Genomic DNA, 11,156 nt, shown 5'->3' with positions numbered 1-11,156 from the left:
AAAAATAAATAAAGGAATGGCAAATATGTCCTTTTCATATATGATGGGACATAGACACATTCCTTCTTTTCTATAGCTATTCAAGAGACAAAATCAGCAAATACTGCCTGAAAACACAGACCTTTCAGGTGATGGCTCAGCTAACTTTTAGCTGTTTCTCTCCCCTTGGCTATTAGATCAAGCACACATTTAGACAGGTGCATATGCCAAAAAAAGAAACACAATGTGGGGTTTTTGTATTTTATTTCTACTTCCTGCCCTTTCCTTCTCCTTTTATGACAATAACAGGAAGTAACTGGAGACATCTAGTCAGATAAAAGCCCTGGAACTTTTCCCTTCTAGTTTTTCATTATACTCTCATAATTTAAGGACTCATCACAAATTTAAAAAAGTTGAGGTGCCTTACAAGGAATTCATCATCTCTGGGATATAGATAGCCACAGTGAAGAGCTGCACGTAGACTGCACACATAGTGTTATGTAAAAGTGGTTATCTTTAAAAAACAAAACTTCTTTTAAAAATTTGTAGATCAAAACAAAGCATGTCTTATTCCCTACAGGATTTTCTTGCAACCTGTTCTTCAGTTTTTTGCACTAGGAGATGCTATAAATGGTATTAATTACAATATACAGTCCACTGTCATCTTCTGGTCCAGCAGAAGAACCTGTCTCTCCGATGGATGCAAAACTGTTCATCTGAGCAGATCATCCTCAACAGCACAAATATGCTCTAGAAACTCATAGAGTTTATGGTTTTAATTTATAAAATTAGACCTGCCTCAGACAGGTAATACTGGTATGTAATATTGCCGTCCCTGGGTTCTGTCAAAAACGGGGTACTGAGGTGCTCAGAGCCGTCTCAGTCTGCAGCGCTGGGATCCTTCTGGCACTCCAGACCCAAGAAGCGATGTGGTGCATGCTAGAACATGGGTGCACTTCTCACTTAACTCTGCAGAGCCCAGGACATGGTAAGCTGCCAGAACTTCCTTCATCTTGCCTGTTGACAAAAGGAACAATAACTAGTCATCACTGTTGCTGGAGCGTAATTCCAATTTTTAAAAAAGCCCTATAAATGAGACCTTTCTATTTTTTTTTTTAGTCATGCAAATGTTTCATTAAGAAAAGATTTGGGATAAATTTTACAGTTTCTCTGTTAGCCACACAATGATTATAAGGGAGAAAGGTCTTATACTGCATGGTTCCTAAAACATTATCCAGGATTAAACATACTATTATTTAAAAAATAAGTGTCCAGTAGCTTAGTATTTAAAATCTTCATTAAAATATTATCCCTGTAAAGAGTAATTTTTATAGCAGATTTTCTGGCTTAAAGAGCTATATTGTCTCTCACACACACTGTACATAAGATACAGAGTAAACAATTTCGAGGACTAACGAACAATAAATGAGTAAGAATTCAACAGATTAGTAAGTGGCTTATGCAAATTTGGTGTACAACTATCTCTAATACATATTAGTCATGTCCATTACATATTTATAACACCTATAAATCCTTCATAAATGACATGTTGAATGGGCTTCACAGAACCAAGGCTCAGAACAGACCACACTACATTATGCACTCTGATTTCCTGCCAATTATAATTTTCCCAGATACTGCTCTGTGAAGTCTAGGCATTTTCATTCTCAGAAAATTAAGACTTTTGGTATCTCAGACTGAGAATAGGAAAGACCAAGATTACACCTCCGATACATATTTGCTGCAGAATATGTAGAAGGAGAGGCAAAGGTACCTCTGGGAGGGTGATTCACCCATTCCCTAGGTAATCTCAAGACGGTGTACATCTTTTTTCCATGGACTCTAAGTAAAATAAAGACCAAAATTTCTTATGACTATGAATGCTTTATATCCTACCACAGGCACCTGACTGTGTTCTCCTCTTTATTCCACAAAGACCATTCATAAAGCCATCAGACCCTAGCAATTTTCAATCAGTACTTAGATGGGCAAAATTAGAAAAAGTATCATTGCTTCAATGTAATGTGAATACAGAGGTCATGCAATAAATTCCAGAATTAATGCTAAGTTTTTTGTTACATACCCTGAAATTTTCTGGAGCCATCAAAAGTAGTTTTTGTATGTATAATTATTATCCTTATCATAATCACATAAAAAGAAATCACTAAAGGAGTAGGGCTAGCAGGTGATTTGAGAGATTGCCTCACTCATCCCTGACCAATGTCATACCTGCTGATGTTTGTCTAATCTGTTTTTAAACATCTGCAAGGTTGAAAATTCCATTAATTCCCCCTGCACCTATTCCAGGGCTCCACTTTTCCTTGACACTTACATTTTTTCTCTGATGCTGATACTAAACCACCATTGTTGAAATCTAACCTATTACTGCTTTCTTCTACTGATAGCATACATGGTAGCTAAAACCCTTCCTCTTTAGAGTCACTCATTGCTACAAGAAGGTGGCTACCACGTCTTCCTTTCATCCTCTCATGACTGAACAACCCTTCAATCTTTCCTTGAAGGCATATGTGCTTTAGATCTTTGAGCACAGATTGCTCTCTTCCGGGATCCTACCTGAGCTATAGTTCCTGCAAGTGGGTGAAGCTCTTCCACTGAGGCCTTATCAGTGCTGACCAAAGCGAAATAATCTCATTTGATGCTTTGTTACTCCCCTTCCAGTAGCCTGGCCTTGTTTGAAGTAGCACTTCAGCTTGAGACCCAGTCTTTTCTGCAGAACTGCTTGGCCAGTTGTTACCCATCTATATTTATGTGCAGCTGATTATGTTGAGCTCTATGTACAGTTCTACATTTGCCCTAATTTAACTGCTGGAAACCCACTGTTTCCTAGACTGCTCTGCTACTTTATCAAGATCATTTTCAATCTCTTTGCTTCCAACGTGCTCGTTCTGCTCTATGAATTTATTAAGTGTACATTGTAACCTTTCATCCAAGCTGTCAGTGAAAATACTGAATAGTACCAGAACAAGAAAAAACACTTGAAGAACCACACTTAATGGTGTATTATTGAGAACTACCCTCTGCATATGGTTTTCAAATAATTTATGCACTCACATAACAATAATTTATTCTAGTCCGGTTCCCCTACACATAAGAATAATAACAACTGAAATATTTTGCCATACAGTCTTGTTCAAAAAAAGCAGATAATACTCGCAAATATCTTTTAAAATTAAGAATTGTGTAGACTTTCAAAATGAAAGCATTATGGAGAAAAGATTTAAAGTGATAACACAGTCTTGCTGAAAATGGATTTTACATCTATATGGCTACTTTAATGAAGTATGTCCTCTACTGAAATATTGTTCACTTTAGAATTAATGGAAGTCTTCCATAGCCTCTTAAAATTGAGTTTTGTTCAGTGAAAAGCTCTCCCGAGAAAGCAACAAACATATACAACTACAATATCTCCTTTGAAACAAATCAGTTGCACAGCTTCACAAAACTCCAAGCTGCAAAATTACTGTTTACTATTTATCTTGTATAAGTTCTGAATCAGAAACATACTAAACAAGGACTGTTAACACAAACAGGATTGGTCATATTGAGCCTTGCAAAGAAAAGGTTACCATTTACATTAATCTTTATGGAAATACAAGCCAACTCCATAAATACAGGAAGCACAGATCACTCTTCTTACATAATTTGGGTTATTTGGCAGGCCTTCTCTACTTTTCACTCTACAATATATTTTGTTTGTGACACCTGTGTTACTCACAAAAGTGAAATAATTTGCTTCCTGAGATGGAGACAGAGTCCCCACCTGCTTCTGGACTGGAAGAATGGAGGCCAGTAGAAGATGAAATACACTACAAACACCACCTTCACACAAAATTTGATTTGATTTGCTATTTAGGAGTACATCCCCTTGGATTCCCAGTGAAGAGTGAAACTGACCTTCCTCTGAAAAATACCTGGTTACAGAGAGCAGCATAAAGAGTACACACAAACACTTTTGACTTTCTCCAGCAGAAAAGAAAGACATAGGATAAAGAAGGATGGGCGAGCCAGCCTGACCCAGGACTGCTCATGACATGCAGCCTGCTGTCTGACTGCCAAGGCAGAGGGGGACTCCCACAAAAAACTCGCTTGTTATGGGAAGTCAAAAGTCCTGAAAGTCAAAAGTCAGAGAAAGAAGTGATCACAAGGGGGACTGCACTGTCCCACTCGGTGGTTGAACTGCCCCGTCCCTGTGTGGATATGCTTATGATACAGGAAGGGGTTGCATGTGCTTTGAAGAGCTCTAACACATGGATAGGATACTGCTTTGTTCCTTAAAGGCCACTGAATATTCTATATGAGGTCACCTGAGTGAGTTTCCCAATCAAGAAACATGGATCTGATTACATTCCTCTGAGGAAAACGGAGTGAAAGGATAGGCACTGGCCTGTTAGCACTGGGTGGGTCCTGCCACCACAGTGGGATGTGTTGCAAAGGCTCAAGGGCTGGCCAGGGTGGGTGTAGCCAAAGCCTGAGACACATGGGGCAAAGGTGGGCACATGACATCAGAGGTGCACCCCATCTGCGGGAAAAAGAAACCAGGTGGATGGATTGATATTACAGTGACATGAAACCATCTAGGTTGAAAATAAAGATAATTCTGCAGTTGTCCAAAACTGTTTTATAATACTGCTACATGTTTTAGAAACATACAGTGCATTTTTTCGGAATGAGTGCTGCTTTTCCATGGTGGCTGAAGTTGCGCACAGAGATACAGTTCCAATGCACACAAAATCTCTTTTTATGCCTCAGACAACTTCTAAGGAAGCCACTTCGGCCATGTGGAATGGGGTGGAGGGTCACTCAACCTGGGTTGGGTGCCCAAGGAGAGGAATCAGTTATCTGTGTTAGGGTCTAGTGCCTTTTCAGATGGCCTAAAGGTTTCCTGGCTCACTAGCATGAGAACCATCAGGACATCTTTAACGGCACTACACACCTACTGTTCAGGTAAGCAAAAGCATGATAAATGTCAGTACCCAACCAGAATTATCTGGAGTCAGTCAGTGATGGTAGTAGAATTTGTCCCATGCTCGCCTAAGTGCCTACCACAAGTGTCAGGAGCACATGAGAGGCGTGTGGGTGTCCCTCCTCCACTGTATAGCACTTGCTCTATACTACAGAGACAAAACAGTCAGCTTGGCAGTGTAAATATATTGCAAGAGTAAAGTTAAGTGAGATGAGTCCCACGCCTTTTTTCCAAAAGGAGAAACAGGAGTCTGTATTTAAACAGTGCAACATTACTGGGTTGGCTGACAAGGGGAAGATTAACAACACTCAGTGTAATTAAGACTAAGGTTATGAAATAGACATTAATAGAAAGTGCAAAACTTCCTCATGTTAGCAAGCAGCATAAAACCTATATAATTTAACTAACTTTAAATTTCATTGAAAGTTTATGGGTAGACTGGACTACTGATAATGCAATACCTCAATCTTTGTGTCTTGGTATTATAAAGACACCAGGGATATAAGGCTGAAGTGAAGCTACAATGTGCTAAATTCAAATTATACTTAATTACAATGGATAACAAAGTCTCTAAACTTTTAGATGATTTATTTAAAAATATATTTTTAAATTAACAAGAATTAGCCAGTTTAACAGTCACATGAAATGGTTTTAAAAAGTAGTATATACTATAACGTAAAACAATTTAACATTATTAGAAAAAAATCCTATGTGACATGATTTAAAAATCTGATTAACTTCCAAAGCTTTTCTGCATTGAATATGGTGGTGTATGTGATATCAGTTAGAAATGAACAATCCAGTGGCACACTATGTTCTGTACTTAAGATCTGATCAAGGTACCAAGCAATAATACAGTTGCCAGTCCTCCAAAATACAGGCTGGGACTAGATAACTTTTTATGGGAGTGAGTGAGTTCTGAGCTGGAGGGGGAATTTCACAGCCTTGCAGCAGTTTTCCTGGTGTGTGACTGAAAATGCTTGTACTGCAGTGCACAAGACAACAACTGTTGCCCCTCTGACCTCTTTACTTTCTTCTCTTCATTCAGTTAATCTATACCTATTTTTTTCACTCCATATGTATCTTCTGTTAGCAAAAATTCTGTAATCCAAACTATAACCTTATTGCAGCTGTGCAAATTTTGGCCAAATTCAGTCCTTGGCTTTATCAAATTCAGTGTTGTCAGCTCCGGAGAGTTTCTCGTGAGCTCCACAATGTGATGTTTTTCTGTAAAGCTTCTCCTTCTGAAAAGTGCAGCTCATGTGAGAATAGGAGTTTCTGTATTTCTGTTCATTTTTCTATGTTCATAGATGCAAAGAAAAGGTGCAAAATGTGATTTTTAGGTGCTCATAGGCTCAGAAGAGTCTGAGAAAAACAGAAGGCAAAACAAAAGGGATTTTTAGAGCCTTAATCTTAAGATTTCAACACTTTAAAGCCAGTCTCATAATTTTTGAAGGCACAATTCTTGAATGTTTGGCATTTGCAAAACAACAAACATCCAAATCTGGTGCCTCCCAGCTTTGCAGGCTGAAGCAGTTATCCTGCTCTGCCTTGCCATGAAGGAGAGAAAGATTTGTTTTGGGGTATGTCTACACAGTTACGTGACTGAAACTTGGCCACGAGCCAACTCTTGACATACTTGCTAGAACACTTCATCTACATTCAAGCCAAACAGTGCTCATTGGTGTGGCTACGGTATGGCAGTGTGAGCTGGGAACTACAAACAACACTTCAAGGTGTTAATGAGGAGCAGCCTTAAACTCTCCTCAGCTGAGCTTGACTGTGGGAATGCTTCTGGTTTGCTTCAAGGCAAACGCATATCCATAAACACAGCAGGGGCAGTTTAAGCAAACCCTTTTGGTATGCACTGAAGCAGTGAGGACAGGCTGAGAGTCGGGTGGTGCTGAGAGCTGGTATTCACAGCAGGAGCATCCCCACCACACCCACACATCCTGTGGGAGAGCTGGGAGCTGACAGTGTAACTGCTCCTGGGCTGCATCAGTCCTGCAGAATAGGCCTTAAACTCATCAGGACTTCCGTGCCTTGCAGGAGATGGGTCAGCCTACAGGTGTCTGTGACTGATTTAGGGAGCTGTTTGCTGCCAGGGTCCCAGTGAATGTAATTTGTCCCAAACTACTGCCTTCCCCTGGCATGAGCCAGAAGGAGGGGGAGTGCTCAGCACCACCACCTCTCTCACTCAAGAGGTAGGTTGGCTGTCGCTGCCTCCCAGTTGTGGGGCTGATGCATTCCTGTAACTGGTCACACTGGGACAAAGTAAATAAAAAGTCACTGCACAAACACTGAATATCATCTAGAATTGGCTAAGAAACTGTTTGCCAGCAGCACATAGCAGCTCCCTGTAGTGTCTCAAAGCAGTAACTGATGGTTGGGCTTCCAGTAACATGGAGGAAGCAAGCTGAAACTCACATCAGCATCCCTACCCTGAAATGGACTTGAAGCTCTTAGACCGCTCTGAGCATTTGTCAGGGCTGTATCACACTCATGGCTGGTGGCAATCCTGAGACAACCAACAACCCTAGATTTTTCTTCTCTCTCACAGCTGAAGTCTCTTCTTCAGTTTTTAGTATTGTGTCTCACCTCACTAAATACCTATGAGCAACTGTTCCTGAAAGCAAACTCTGGAGCATACAAAACAGTTCATAGCCCTTTAATATGTGGAATAGGAGGGGTACAAAGTAAAGGAACAAGAGACAGAAATGTCACAGAGTGCAGGCTTCTATTCCTTTGCAATAACTGGCCAAGCTCTATCCTATAATTTATTTTCTGTTTAATTTTTAACATCTTTTTGCTTACTCTTTCAGAAGTTCATTGCTCTGATGACTAGAATTTACAGCTTACATTTATTCATGATCAGTTTATAACCTGAGGACCTACAGGCCTGTCAGCCTGACCTCAGTGCCAGGGCAGGTCATAGAGCAGATCATCTTGAGCGCCATCACACGGCATGTACAGGACAACCAGGGGATCAGGCCCAGCCAGTGTGGTTTTGTGAAAGGCAAGTCTTGCTTGACCAACTTGATCTCCTTCTGTGATAAGGTGACCTGCTTAGTGGATAAGGGAAAGTCTGTGCATATTATCTACCTGGACTTCAATAAAGCCTTTGACATCATTTCCCACAGCATTCTCCTGAAGAAACTGGCTGTTCATGGCTTGGACAGGTACACTCTTTGCTGGGTAAAAAACTTGCTGGATGGTTGAGCCCAGAGAGTGGTGGTAAATGGAGTTATATTCACCTGGTGGATGGTCACGAGTGAGGTTCCCCAGGATCAGTACTGGGACCAGTCTTGTTTAATATCTTTATTGATGATCTGGATGACGGAATTGAGCACTCCCTCCGCCAGTCTGCAGATGACACCAGTTTGGGTGGGAGCGTTGATCTGCTGGAGGGTAGGAAGGCTCTGCAGAGGGATTTGGACAGGCTGGATCCAGGCTGAGTGAGGCCAATTGTATGAGCTTCAACAAGGCAAAGCGCCAGGTCCTGCACTTGGGTCACAACAACCCCATGCAGTGCTACAGGCTTGGGGAAGTGTCTGGAAATCTGCTTGGCAGAAAAGGACCTGGGGGTGTTGGTCAACAGCTCACTGAACATGAGCCAGTAGTGTGCTCAGGTGGCCAAGAAGGCCAGTGGCATCCTGGCCTGTATCAGGAATAGTGTGGCCAGCAGGACCAGGGCAGCGATTGTCCCCCTGTACTTGGCACTGGTGAGGCTGCACCTGAAGTGCTGCGTTCAGTTTTGGGCCCCTCACTACAAGAAGGACATTGAGGTGCTGGAGTGTATCCAGAGAAAGGCAATGGAGCTGGTGAAGGGTCTGGAGCGCAAGTCTTGTGAGGAGCAGTTAAAGGAGCTGAGGTTGTTTAAACTGTAGGAAAGGAGGGTCGGGGGGAACCTCATTGTAGCAAGGTGGGGTCAGTCTCTTCTCCCAGGTAACAAGTGACAGGACAAGAAGAAATGGCCTCAAGTTGCACCAGGGAAGGTTTAGATTGGATCTTAGGAAAAATATTCTTCACCAAAAGGGTTGTCAAGCACTGGAACAGGCTGCATAGGGGAAGTGGTAGAGTCACCATGCCTGGAGGTATTTAAAAGATGATTAGATGTGGTGCTTAGGGATAGGATTTAGTGGTGTACTTGGCAGTGTTGGGTTTATGGTTGGTCTTGATGAAGTTAAAGGTCTTTTTCCAACCTAAATGATTCTATGTCTCTATGATAAAGACACTGATAACTGTACTACCTCTGCTGGAGTTACCTTGCTTGATAGGTCCTAAGATAGCATTTCCTTTTCTTTTTTTTTACACAGCTGTATTGCACTGATGGCTGAGAGATATCTCACAGTTAATAAAAATACTTATTTTTCTCCCTCATTTTGCTGTCTCCAAAAAGTAATTGCAGAAATTTTGTTTATTTCATTGAATGCCTGACTTTATATTTGTACTACTAAATTTTATCCCAGTCTTGCAGTATCTCCTTTGGATGAAAGGTACTCATCTGTAGTTGCCTGCTAGGGTTTTATCCATCTGCAGAATGAATGTGTTTGCTGTGTCCACATGCCATCTGCTGTCTAGTAGTAGAGTCTTCTGCCTGGGTTTAGCTATGCAGTGGAGACCATCAGCCTCCTTCCCACATGCCCTTCATAGTTCCCACTTTGCAGGGGAAATACTCTTTCCAATGGCTGCAGTGCAGGAATTATGTCCCTGGTGAATTACAAGTGTATGAATAGCCATGAAAGGTGAACCGTACAATCTGGAGCTTCTCTTAGAGATCCTAAAAATTGCTTGAAAATATCAGTCTGCATTTTAATGCAATTATTTATATTTAGCTTTATTATTTCATTAAATAATTTTATTTTAGGTGCAAGTTATGATCTTACTTGTGGTATCTCTGTGACCTTAGCTGCTATTGATCAGAAAGCCAATAATTCCAGTGGTGATTCTGTCTTGTTGTGCCTGGCATTAAAAATATTTTGGCACCTTTACTTAAAATTTATAAGTTATGTGAACAGAATGCCTTTTACTTCCATGCTCTTGTTATTCTATAAATGTTTCCGTATTGATGGTAGATCAGTCCAGCACTAAATAAGCAGAAGATAATCTTTCTGTAGGTTATTTTGTTTCAGATCATTACCTCCATTTTCTAGTCAGCTGTCCCTCTGCAAATTCTAAAAGCATTGATTGAGTCTACATTGCTGTAACCACTCATTCATTTCAGTTATTCAATCAAATACCACAACATGTAAAAATTGCATCAGATTATCATTATGGGACAACAGAGCTACAGAGAATACTCAAGGCTCTTGCACCTGTTGAAGACTACTGGCTGCTATTATGCCAGCTACGGTCTCCCAATGAGTTACTACTAAATTAGTCCTGGAGGTTTAACTGGATGAACTGTTAAATAAATTTTGTTTCTACACTCCCTCATATTACATTTTAGAGATTTTGGCATGCTTAAATCTAGCTCCTAAAATAAATCTTTAATGTCCTTGTTAACAAAAAACAATGGAAATAGCTCTGTATAAATGACTATAATTAGCAAAAATAGAATTTATTATTTTACCAGCTACTGATCCCACTTTCTTTTCTGAAATACACAACCAGATGCTCTTCATGTCAACAAACATCTCCATCAGCAATACTCTTCTGCATTAACTCTGACAAAGACTGTGATCTGTTTCTAAACAGTAGTGGTTGCATTCTCTGGATACCAATGCTTTTAAAATTATCTCTCTTGCACATGCCTACTTCTAAAATATTGTGAAGTTTCATATTTATTGGGCAGTCAATATTAGGTCCTTCAAAATTTTTAGCCTGTTCAAGCATACTACTGTCAGTAGACACTATTTTTTTAAGAAATGGAAAAATTAAAGTAAAATTCAACTTCAGTTGTGAATAGACATTTTTTTTCCTAAAAAAAGACAATCACTAGAGCTAGAGTCTTTGCTCTTCAGTTCCATCACAGACCACACAATCTACAAAGTTATCCATCAGCTTCAGTCAGCCAAGGAATGCAGCCTGCTCTGGATGCTGAGGATCTCCAGAGAGCAACATAGCCAAATTCTTATCATTCCTGTTCACCAAGGGATTTAAATCAGAAATATTGTTGCTAATTACTATAATATCTTCTTACTGTAACTACCACCAGTATTTCTGAAGGGATCTGACATTATAGAAAGCATGA

General features: G+C 40.3%; 1 protein-coding gene across 1 annotated transcript in view; it reads right to left on the bottom strand.

Moving 5' to 3' along the window:
- Positions 1-740: 740 nt before the first annotated feature.
- SCAF8 (SR-related CTD associated factor 8) overlaps positions 741-11,156 on the bottom strand; it is an 83,828-nt gene continuing 73,412 nt past the window's right edge. Inside the window, exon 21 of the mRNA XM_027688736.1 lies at positions 741-996. The gene's annotated coding sequence lies outside the window, so the exon portion shown is untranslated. The remainder of the gene's footprint in view (positions 997-11,156) is intronic.

This window comes from Neopelma chrysocephalum, unplaced genomic scaffold, assembly GCF_003984885.1.
Source record: "Neopelma chrysocephalum unplaced genomic scaffold, ASM398488v2 Primary Assembly neopelma1_23, whole genome shotgun sequence".
NCBI classification, from domain to species: domain Eukaryota; kingdom Metazoa; phylum Chordata; class Aves; order Passeriformes; family Pipridae; genus Neopelma; species Neopelma chrysocephalum.
Note: the sequence above shows the minus strand (reverse complement) of the source record. Positions and strands in the feature narration are given on the sequence as shown.